This window comes from Camellia sinensis, chromosome 3, assembly GCF_055761805.1.
Source record: "Camellia sinensis isolate YWXY chromosome 3, ASM5576180v1, whole genome shotgun sequence".
Taxonomy (NCBI): domain Eukaryota; kingdom Viridiplantae; phylum Streptophyta; class Magnoliopsida; order Ericales; family Theaceae; genus Camellia; species Camellia sinensis.
In genome coordinates, this window is record NC_138963.1 from 157,835,538 (window position 1) to 157,847,985 (window position 12,448).

The following is a 12,448-nucleotide window of genomic DNA, read 5'->3' on the forward strand; positions in this document are numbered from 1 at the left end:
AAATAAATAAATAAATAATTGAATAAATTACACCTGTCTACTTTAGTATGTAATTTAATATGTAATTTATTTTTTCTTACTTCATTGCAGTATAATTGTCCATTTAGTATTTACATCCATAATGTTTTTTAGATGAAATACTAATAAATAATGACAGTCAACAATTACGACAATAATGACCAATGAGAGAATATGGACAAATGCTATGGAATCTTTTTTTTTTTTTCCCAACACTATGGACAAGGACAAATGCTATGCAATTATATAGTTTTATGAAATTATACTGATTTTTTTTTTAGTAAAGTTAAATAGAATAAAATTAATATAAATAGTATGAAAGTATAAAAATTCATATTTCATTTACTTTTTTTATTTTTCTCAAATCTTTATTTAAATTTATGAACCAACCACAGCGTAAGAGAGTTCAGTATAATTAAATTAAATTTATAAAATTTATTATATTTTTTTTCAAATCTTGAAAAAGATATATGCAATTTACACAAACAAAAAGGAAATAAGAAAAAAGACAAATATAGAAGCTTCAAGGAGAATGTCACCTAGATGAGAAGGAAAATACGTTGAGGCTCAAAGAAAGTAGCCATATTGTGAAGGAAGGAAATAGTAAGTAACTTGTGAAAATTACATGATGGTTTTAATTTACGTGGGGAAAGTGATCCAGTCTTTGGGAATTATTTTTTTTTTTAACATAATTATGTTATCACCATTCAATAATTATTTTTTATTATTTTTATTATATATTTGTGATAAAGTAGTTATATTCTGAAAGTAGAATTCATCATTTTCATACAAATTTATTATTAGATAGTATTATCACATGTCATTGATGATATGAGTTGTTAGGTTTTTGTTATTGGCAATCCTATTTGACAAAACTCCTTTCAGTTGTAATTTTATTCGTTTTTTTATTTTAGTGAGGCTACACTACAAGGATTTACACATTTGGCGACCACTTTTGCCGACCAAAAAAATTTTGGTCGCAAAAAAATGGCATTTGGCGACCAAATATTAATTAGTCGCGAATGATCATTATTTTTGGCGACCAAATATTATTGGTCGCAAAAGAATATATTTTGGCGACCAAAAAATAAGTTGGTCGCAGAAAGTGGTATGCTTTTGCCGACCAATTATAAATTTGGTCGCGAAAGGTCACATTTTTTTGGCGACCAAAATTTTGGTCGCCAAAAACTTATTTTCAGCAACCAAAAAAAATTAGTCGCCAAATTAGCACTTTTAGCGACTAATATTTTAGTCGCCGTTGATTGAGATTTGGCAACTAAAAAAATTTGTCGGCAAAGGGTACATTTTCTGCGACTAATCTGATATTTTAGTCGCCAAAAATTTGGGAGGGAATTTTGAAACGTGGGGCGGGTATTTTGGTCACACTTTCTCATTTTCTCCTCTTTCATCTCTCTTTGAAATAGGTGCGAGACAAGCGAACAAACAACCCCGAACCACTCTCTCTCTCTCGTCTTTGCGTTCGATTCGAACCCTAGGCACATTGAATCAATCATTCGGAGTCTCTCTTGGATCTACATGGTGATCACCTCCCCCTTTCTCTCTCTCACGCCTCACGCCTCACGCCTCACGCCTCTGTGTCTCTTCTCTCTCACGCCTCACGCTGCCCTCCTCTCTGTTACTGGAGCATCACCGCAAGGGTTAGACGAGCACACCGTAAGGGTTAGCACTACCATCGCTTTGTCTCGGGTAGGTATGTCCTTTATTTCACCCTCTCTCTCTTTCTCTCTGTGTGTGTGGGTGTGTGTCTCTGTCTTCCTCTCTATGTCTCCTTCGATTTGGGGCTAATTATTTTCTTCATTTTGCTCACTATTTGAAGAAAATTAAAGAAAATTAAAGAAAATCATAGAAGAACTTGAATGTATTTGCAATCTGATGCTTGAATGGATAATGATGCTTGACCGAAGCATGAACTCTTAGATATTGCATCTCGTCTGTAGCATATAGTTAGTTATATTCAGTAATGGCAATGTAGAGATTTGGAACAATACAGGCCAAACCCGCTGGTTTTCCCCTTCTGTTCCAATCCAATACCAATTTAGGTTTAAATATTTCCCCAAAATGATGCATTGGCATGGGGTGGGATTGGATGAGATAATGAAATAAGTATTGTTCTGTACCTAATATGGAGACAAACATATATAATTAATATCAGGCAAATAAATGAGGATAAAATAAACTTGCACCTGGTTATGTAAGGCTCAAACATATCCCAAGGTCTGGAGCATGAAACAATTGACTCATTCTGTTGCCGTCTCTACTCATACAACCATTTTTTCTGTTACTCTCAAGATTTCTCAGGTAAGGACTGCTGTCTTTTTTAATTTTTTAATTTTTATTATTGAATTGCCCCCCAGTGCCAAAGTTGTGTGGTATAAACTGGATTACTATGTCTGAGTTGGAATATTAATTGAGAACATATAAGTTTGATAGTAATCCAGCAAAACAGAATATTTCATTCTAGGTAATTTGTGTTAACAACATGGTTTCTTTCACATGCTCTAACCTTTAAACTGTAATTTGCGTGAGCCTGTGGAAAGCCTTCGACTAGATATGTCTTCATTCCTAAATGGTTTAATTTTAGTCTGTACTGTGATTACGTAATTATTCCTTTAATTTGATTCTCATTACCTGCTTTGTCTTCTCTGTTTTTTAATCTTTGGCAGTTTATATTTGATGCTGCTGCAAAGTTCTGTGTTGATATTGCAACTCATCAGCATGGATGTTGTGTTCTGAATCGATGCATTGATAAGTCAGTTGGGAAATATCAGGAAAAGTTGGTTGCAGCAATTGGTGCTTATGGGCTTCTTCTTGCTCAAGATGCTTTTGGGTAATTTTTTTTGAAAAGTTTGGATGATATCTTTGATTGAATATTTTTTATGTACTATGTATGCATGCATGCTTATGGCTGTATTTTGATAGAATGATCCACATAGAAATATATCCAACAAATGAGTATTTTTGCTCACTAAAAAGTAATCATTTTCATGCTGTGATACGGTTTGTTTGCATTCTTGTTAGGAATTATTGATTTCTCTGTAATTCTATTATTTGTTACTCAAAATCTTGCTTTTGAATATCACTGCATTTAGTAATATGGTAACGGAAAAAAAAAAAAAAAAACAAAGCACTGCCTTAACATCTTTGTCTCCTTCAAGTTGATCATTAATGTGAGAGGTTCCTTCTGGTTAGAGAATCATGCTAAAGTGGCTCTCCCATCAATAGCTTGCTCAACCTACCAATCACTAGATACATAAATTGTTGACTGTTGTGTTTTATCATCAGATGTGGAGATTATTCTTCGTAATTGTTCTTTAAACTGTAATTGCTAAACAATGCTTCATCTTGAAAACCCTGGGCAGACTTTTCGTGCTCCACTGGCCTTCTTACTTAGCATTAGCTCATTTCATTGTGACTAGTTCACCCTTTGTAGTTTGTACTTAGCTAGGCCATGATTTATGTTACATTGCTAAAAAAGTATTGAGCATTGAGATCTGACACACTAATGTAACGGATAGAGTTCGCAATTTATTGACCTGGCCTGTGGAATCTTCCATTGATTTTAATGGTTGTTTTGATCAGACAGTGATTTTAAGGGTTTGAGTTTGGTTGGGTTTCTTTTTCATGTTATAAATGGGTTTGTTTGATTAAGCCCATTCCAACTCATTTCTAAGTAGGCAGGAAATGCTACAATGTGCACTTGCACATTGTAAGAAAAATTACGATTTTGTGATAGAAGTCATGAATTTTTGTGATGGAAGTTATGATTTTTGTAATGAAAGCTATAAATGGTGAAGTTATGATGTGCACCCTAAAAGTTAAAGTTATGTTTTTGTGATTTAAGTTCTACTTTTTGCGAGAAGCAAAAAGTTACAATTTTTGTGAAGAAAAAAGTTATACTTTTTGTGATAAAAGTTATACATTTTATGATAAAAGTTGCACTTTTTACATCAGGCGCATACCATATGCACCCTTTCTGGGGTGCACATGGTAGCCTTTCCCGTATGGGTTTTGGCCGCGGTGATCCATTTATTGAAGGGCTTTAGACTAGGTTCAGAGTATGAGCAATATTACAGGTGGTTTTCCCAACTTAAACCGGCCCCACTTTCCCTAGTTTCAGACTGGAGAATTGAAATATATAAGATCTAGCAACAAGGTTGATTGAGTTGGAGGCCAAACGATTTTATTGATGGTTTGATGGGAGGCTCTGGGTTAAACAGCATAACTGACAGCTTCTTACTGCCTCCATTCAATTTGCTCTCTCCTCCTAGTTAGCTCTATATTAATTGAATTCACACTAATTGGTATAATGGTCATAAAACAAATTATACAGTCAACTCTAATTGAAGTCCTCTCTTCTGTTGTCTTCCTTTCTCACAGCCATAACCCATGTTTGTTTAGCATCCTGTTCCCTCCTTTCTCCTTTCATTTTTGTCGTCATCATCATCATCATCATCAAATCATCATAATGATCATCTTTTTCACATTTCTTAAAGTGGTGAAATGCCATGTGTTAATGCATTTATCTTTGATTATGATCCAAACGACCTTTTGACTTACAGCAATTAACTGCAGCTTTTCCAAGTTACACTGGCTGATCTCAGTTGATGTGTTGTTATTTGTCCATATCTCGACTTACAGCAATCATAATACTTGAAGTCACCAGAAGATGCATGGAAGTTCCAAGCTTCCTTGCTTATTACACACTAATATTTCCTATAATATGCTACACATGTTACCTCGACCTAGATTTGATTTATCACTGGATAATTTTTTTTTTTTTGCCTATTATGCAGATCGGCACAACAAACACCATGTACACACCATATTTAAAAAAATATATGCTAATGATCACCCAATGATTAGTATTAGTATTGATATACGTGCTAAATATGTATCAAAATATGTAAAAAGTGCATAGTATTCTAACTATTTTGGTATTACCTCCCCTTAAAGACAGACCATAAGTTGTCATTAGCATGATCCGTTGAAAAATAATAGTGGATCTTATTATTTTATAGATATGATAGGTCCTATATTTATACATATGGTTCGTACGTAGGAGGTAAAAAGAAAGGGGGGTAAATATTCATGTATCATTTTCTTAGTCATCAAACCAAGACATACTCTCTGAGGATGAACTGTCTAGTACAAAATCTGACTCCATTTTCATTTGGCAGACTTAGCTCGAACAGCATTACACTCTGGTAGGGGCCTCCCCATCAACCATAACTCAGTTGTACCAAATTTGCAGTCGTGTGAAGAAATTGTTTCTCTAGTCGATGATAAACGTACCTAATTGCCTTAAAATAGCAAGAACATCAAGTACCCAAGACAAAATAGAAACTTGGTTGCAAGGCGGTAGGGGCCGCCCCATCGATCACTCTTGGTGAAGAAAGACTATTGACTAGTTATATACCAAAACACAGAAAAAAAATCTAGACTACACATTAATTTTTTTTCTGCCTCATTATCTAATTGCATTGAAATCTATTAATTGGGCAGTTTTTGCAGTCTTGGCTTCTTTTACCTTTGGGTAATTTTGCATACTAGGTATTTTACAGTGTTCCACATGCGTGCTTAAGCTTCTCACACGTGGTTATGTAATGCATTCTATTTTTAAAATGTTGACTTACATATGATCGAAACTCATTAAAATTTTCTGCAAAATAAATTAATGGAAGTCCATCAGCCTTTATTTTAGAGTTGAATATGGTTGGATCTCTTCTAGTTTTTTTCTCTGATTTTAAGAGACTTCTTGTAGGATACTTTTCGCGGAAGAGTGTGTGAATGTCCTATTGTGCAAGGTTTAAACTTTGTTGGTGATGGTTATACTCATTGTGAAGGTATGTGTTTATTCAAATTATGAGTGTAAGTTTTGCTCCTTTTGGTATATTGCTCAAGAGACAATAGACCAACAAATCTAGCTAGGAAAATCATTTCTTGAAAAGTTGTGGCAGTAGTTTCCCCCTTTTTTTAGTTAAATCAAGTAAAAATGCCCCCTTTTTAGTTTCACCCTTTTTTTTTTCAGTGCCATCAGCATAAAAAAATTATCACCATGCCTGATATCTCACAGGATACTCCATTAAGGAATTTTGATTTTCATGTCTTCTCACTTTTGATGAAACAAGAGAATATTTGGCTGAAAATTTCTAGCAAAATAGATTTGATTGTTAAGTTGCTGATTTTTGTGATTGTGCTGTTACAAACAGATCTCGTAACATCAGTTTGATTCATTGTGGTTCTGATGTCATTAATAACAATGTAACTCTTAAATTTTTGTGGCAACCTTTTTTTTTTTTTTTTCCTTTTTTGATTGAATTGAAATCTCAACTTACACTTACAGCCAGTAAATAGTATGCTGGCTGCAGGGGTGTACCCATAGGATATTGAAATCATAAGATACAAGGACTTGGTCGAATTCTTTAAATGCGTAGTTTTTCTATTTTTATATCTAAAATAAGTATCAAATAGATAAGATACCGTCTCCAGCGTGATTCATAGTCTTACTTTGAAATATTGTAACTAGGTGTTCATCTTCCTTTATTGTATTGGAACCTTAAGGCTGTGTTTGGATTATGGATTTGAATAGGGATTTGGAAAGGGAAAGGAAGAAGGTGAAGGAAATGTGAATGGAAATATAAGCTAAATTTGTTCTCCATTTCCCCCGCCTTTTCCTTTTCCTTTCCCTTTCCAAATTCTTACCCATTCCATGATCCTAACACAACCTAATGGTCTCTTCCAATAGACATGTTTAACTAATATCCTGCAGCCGCACACAAAGTGCCATTAGCTTAGAAAGATGATGTTAACTCTGATCAAGCGGGCATCTTACACTTTGAACAAGCTGTTGAACTTATACACACAGTATTCAGAAATTTATATTTACATCATATTTTGGCATATTTGGTTTAACAGCTTCAGGTGCTTTAAGGTGTGAATTAAATAATGGAGGCAGTTGGAAGAAGACCCAGGAAGGCAGGACCTATTCTGCTTGCATTGTAAGTGGTTCAAACTCAACTCATCTGTTAGAGTTGATTATTATGACACTTTCTCAGTTCTTTTTAACTGCCCACTGACTATTGAGCGGTTCTTGACGAACTTTTAGGATAACCATACAAAAGGCTGCAAGTGTCCACCAGGATTCGAGGGTGATGGAGTGCACACTTGTGAAGGTAATGTATTTCCACTTCTTGGTTTTACTGATTAATGTCGTGGAACATTACAAAGATGACTGGGATTTACAAGGCTTGTTGGGCCCATTATTTTGCTATGGCTATATCAAATTAGGCGATGACTCTTTTCAAGCATACTGTCTTTAAACATTTAGTAGGTTTGTAGGCTGATACCCTGTAGATTTCAGTCTCTTTCTATTGACCATTCTGTCTTCCAGATATTGACGAATGCAAAGAAAGGTCAGCCTGCCAATGCCCGCAGTGCAAATGCAAGAATACCTGGGGTAGTTATGAGTGTCGCTGCGGCAACAATTTATTATACATGCGAGAACATGACACGTGCATAAGTGAGTATGAGCATGTCTATGACTATTTGCTGAAATGAAAGAACTAGTAATTAATTTATTTTCATTGTGTTGGCCCATAGTTATACAGCTGACCATATTAAATTTAGTTGAACATGGACTGTTTGGTTGTTTTGTGTTGCTGAAGTTGTTTCTGTTCTGCTTTGAAGTTGTTCTGTTTGGCCTACTGTTCGAAGCTATTTTTGCTGTGATGATGTAATTTTCAAATTTAGCTGCTGAATTCAAATGGGTGCTCATCAAGTGCTCGAAAAACAAAATCAAATGGGGTAATGATTTCCACAATAGTAGGTTGTTTGGCACAAAAAAGTTATCTCATATTAAAAAATATTACACAGAGAGAGAGAGAGAGAGAGAGAGCATCATTTAGGGTTGTCCCAGTGCTGGGATCTAAGACTCCAAAGGCAATCTAGTTGATAGGTTAGACTTTTTTTTTAGTGTTTCCCCCATTCAAACTGTCATCTCTATGTCCACTTCCCTACCCTTCCTCTGAGCCTCTTTCCCACACAAAACCTAACCCTCCCAGGCCCCTACAGACCCCAATACCATTACCAACAGAAGATACTATCAAAAAATCATAATACTTAAAGTCACCAGAAGATGCATGGAAGTTCCAAGCTTCCTTGCTTATTACACACTAATATTTCCTATAATATGCTACACATGTTATCTCGACCTAGATTTGATTTATCACTGGATAATTTTTTTATTTTTTTGCCTATTATGCAGATCGGCACAACAAACACCATGTACACACCATATTTAAAAAAATGTATGCTAATGATCACCCAATGATTAGTATTAGTATTGATATACGTGCTAAATATGTATCAAAATATGTAAAAAGTGCTTAGTATTCTAACTATTTTGGTATTACCTCCCCTTAAAGACAGACTAGAAGTTGTCATTAGCATGATCCGTTGAAAAATAATAGTGGATCTTATTATTTTATAGATATGATAGGTCCTATATTTATACATATGGTTCATACGTAGGAGGTAAAAAGAAAGGGGGGTAAATATTCATGTATCATTTTCTTAGTCATCAAACCAAGACATACTCTCTGAGGATGAACTGTCTAGTACAAATCTAGTACAAAATCTGACTCCATTTTCATTTGGCAGACTTATCTCGAACAACATTACACTCTGGTAGGGGCCTCCCCATCAGCCATAACTCAGTTGTACCAAATTTGCAGTCATGTGTGAAGAAATTGTTTCTCTAGTCGATGATAAACGTACCTAATTGCCTTAAAATAGCAAGAAATTGTTAGCAAGTTCTAAAATTCCTAATTTTTACTTAGTGTCTTATGGATATCAAAGATCTGAATTAGCTCCAACACTTTTTATTCATTCAGTTGTCATGTACCAGTTGATTATTTTACAAAATTTTCAATCATGAGAAGTTGATCATTTCACAATCTCTCCTTTTACACTAATGTGTGCATTTTTCCATATAGGGTAGCAACTTTGATGGTGGTTTTTTTCTTTTTTTTTTTCAATTGGCAGGTGATTTTTTATATTTATGAAGATAATTATATTAAATTGAACAATCATAATTTATAAATAATAGACCAAAAAATGTTTTGCAATGAGTGCTTGGTTGATGTGGAATATCATTAGTAGCATGTGAAGATAAACATTTAGTGTTCTTGACATTGGGCCTTGGAACTGTTTTGCAATGAGTGCAAGACAGGTGTTTACTCACCTGCCTTCTGTAGAAATACCCCCTCTTCTCATTCTTTAGGGCTTATCGTGCACTTCATCTTGGGCTCTCAAACTAAGCTTATGTGGATTAAATACTCTAAAATAGTGCAGCAGACTGGGTTGTTTGAGGTTGACCACCAATTTTATATTTGGATTTTGGCATGCATTTCAGGTATGGATTTGAATCAAGATGTCCCATAATTTGAGGCAATGTTTGGTAAAGACATTCATATTTTCTCTTATTTATATTCTAAGGTAGAACAAAGTTTCTACATAAGCAGGAAGTCTAACACAGCAGTTCATTGATATGGTTGTAACATAGAAATAGAGAAGAAATACTTCAGCATGCTTGGCAATTATTGTCACTCAAGCATCAAACCTGAATAAGTGTGGGCTATTGTTCTGTATGGTTGAAAATCCTTCCTTGCCACAGGATTAGTTATTGATTGAGTTGCTTCTAGGACAATAATGCATTTGGTAATGAAAGTTGCTTGTATCTCTGTCAAGGGAAAACCAGCTCAAAAAAAAAATGTAATTCATCCAGCGAGAGAGATTACATCTTTGCATGGGGGATCAAGCAAGTTTGATCCTGTGAGACATTTAATTGTCGAGCTTTGCCTTCTGATGAGAAGTGCAAGAATCAATTTTGATTTTCGAGCGCCGGATGAGAAATATAATTCTCTCAAGTATATTTTGTTATGACAAGATGGATCAATTTCAGTTGCCATGTTTGGTTTCTGCCGTGTGGCACCATATTGGATCTGGAATTGTGGCTCATCCAATTTATTCTATAGACATAAGAATGCTATTGTTTTATTTACAATTTGATAATGGTAGTCATTTTAATTTGCTAATGTGACCTTTGCTTTTCATGGACATTTTTCATTATTTGTCCAATTTTAACTGACATTATTTCTCTTTTTCTTTGGTACAGATGGATGAACTCGTGCACAAAGCTAAATTGTACAGGACAAATTGGCACTTTTTGTATTTTTGGAAGGATTATATATTTTTGTATAGATGTATATGGAAAATATTAGGGTAGACTAGTAGTTATATTTTTGGATACACTACTAGTTATATTTTTGGATGGGTGTGTATAGAAAATATTTGGTAGACTACTAGTTATATTTTTGGGTTGATGTACATGGATAAAAATTTAAAACATAATAACAAGTACTTGTTATGTGTTTAATTTTTATGCTAGATGAAATATGTAGTTTCGAATTATTTGCGGATGTAAATTTATAGTAGTTGCTGATTTTAATTAAGCAGGTTCAGAAATTGTTGATATATGTATTTTGTTGAATGTTGATGATTCAATTTATTTGTTGGTTTGAATGATTTCTTATTTTTACAGATTATATTGAATAAATTGGATGAATTATTATAAATTACAGGTTTATTTTGTTAGGTATTGGCGACCAAAATTTGGTTTTGTTTTTATAGTTTTGGCGACCAATTGATTGGTCGCAAAATGTCACAATTGGTGACCAAAACAATTTTGGTCGCAGAATGTCACAATTGGCGACCAAACAAATTTTCGTCGCAGAATGTTACAATTGGCGACCAATTGATTAGTCGCGAAATGTCACAATTGGCGACCAAAAAAATATTGGTCGCAGAATGTCACAATTGGCGACCAAATTTTTTTGGTCGCCAATTGTGACATTTCGCGACTAATCAATTGGTCGCAGAATGTCACAATTGGCGACCAAATTTTTTGGTCGCAAAATGTCACAATTGGCGACCAAACAAATTTTGGTCGCGGAATGTCACAATTGGCGACCAAATTTTTTGGTCGCAGAATGTCACAATTGGCGACCAAACTTTTTGGTCGGGAAAATATCACTTTTCGCGACCAAAGTGTTTTGGCGACAAAATAAATTAGTCGCGGTAATTAAACATTTAGCGACTAAAAATTTAGTCGCGAAATTCAACTTTTGCCGACCAACCACAATTTTGGTCGCGAATTACTTTTGCCGACCATCAATTGGCGACCAAAGTAGCGACCAAAAAAATTGGTCGCGGATAACTTTTGCCGACCAAAAATTGACTTTTAGCAACCAATTTTTTTGTTGCCAAAAGTGTTAATTCTTGTAGTGCTATGAGTATTTAGATGCGAATCCAACCCGAATTGTGCCTTACAAAGGAGTTTGTGATCTTTATTCTTTCATGTTTGCCAGTTCGCTGACTATGCCGGGGATCGAGCTGCCCGGTCAGTTCGCAGAGATCCAGGGGGTAGTGCCCCATAGCGAGTCCAGGGTAGTGCCCCCGAAGCAAAAAGCAAAATTGTAGTTGAAGTTGTTTGACCGCTCGAGCGAAGATGCAATCCTCTCAGAAGTTTCACTCGGTTACAAAAGTACTGGAAGTTAAAATTTTACGCTCGAAAGAACTTTCGATCGCTCGAGCGTAGACACTTGTTTAGAAACACGGGTTTAAGACATACCACTTGAGCGACCATTCCTGTGCTCGAGTGGTGATCGCGATTCTACCTTCTGTAAAGTTGCAATTAAATCAGTTTCTAAGGTACGACTTCTAGATCTTCTTCTTGGGTATTAAGATTTTCATCTAGAGCTTCTGTGCTTGTTTCCTTTGATATCTATGAGAGTTTATATAATGAATTGAGTGGATTATATCAAAGGGGGTTGTTTTATTTATTTGGTACAAAAAAGAGAGTTGTTCTTCAGTGGATTTCAGAGAATTTGGGCCTGAAGCTTTGGTGGATTCCGTAGTGGCTCATCATCGTGGATTTGATATCGGCGTTGTGGATTCAACATTGAGCAAGACAATTCCGAGATGAAGACGGACTAGAAGAGGCACATAGGGGTCGGTTCGATTCGGACATGGAGTCGCTAGATAATTGAGGGTACACTTGTGTAATTTCTTTTTGTCTTCTTAGTGGATTGTTTTTGTGGCTTTTGCTCATGATTTTTTTTTATCGCAATTAGAGGCGCTCCAATTGTGATTTTTTCATGTAAAATTGTTGTGTCAATTTGTCTTTAAATGTTTGATTGTGATTGCTATTTACTGGTTAATATTGATACATAATCACAATTCAATATCTCGGGGATTTAAGATTTTTCAATTGGTATCAGAGCAAGTCACTCTATTTTCTTTTCTTTTTTTTTTTAATTATTGGAGCGAGATCGTGTTTGATTTGTGATAA

General features: G+C 34.9%; 1 long non-coding RNA gene across 1 annotated transcript; it reads left to right on the plus strand.

The window, feature by feature from the left end:
- Positions 1 to 2,831: 2,831 nt before the first annotated feature.
- Positions 2,832 to 7,508, plus strand: LOC114312047 (uncharacterized). The gene is made up of 5 exons (XR_014364690.1): positions 2,832 to 2,866; positions 5,801 to 5,882; positions 6,955 to 7,037; positions 7,145 to 7,211; positions 7,430 to 7,508. It is a non-coding gene; the product is annotated as an uncharacterized LOC114312047 (long non-coding RNA).
- The last annotated feature ends 4,940 nt before the right edge of the window (positions 7,509 to 12,448 follow it).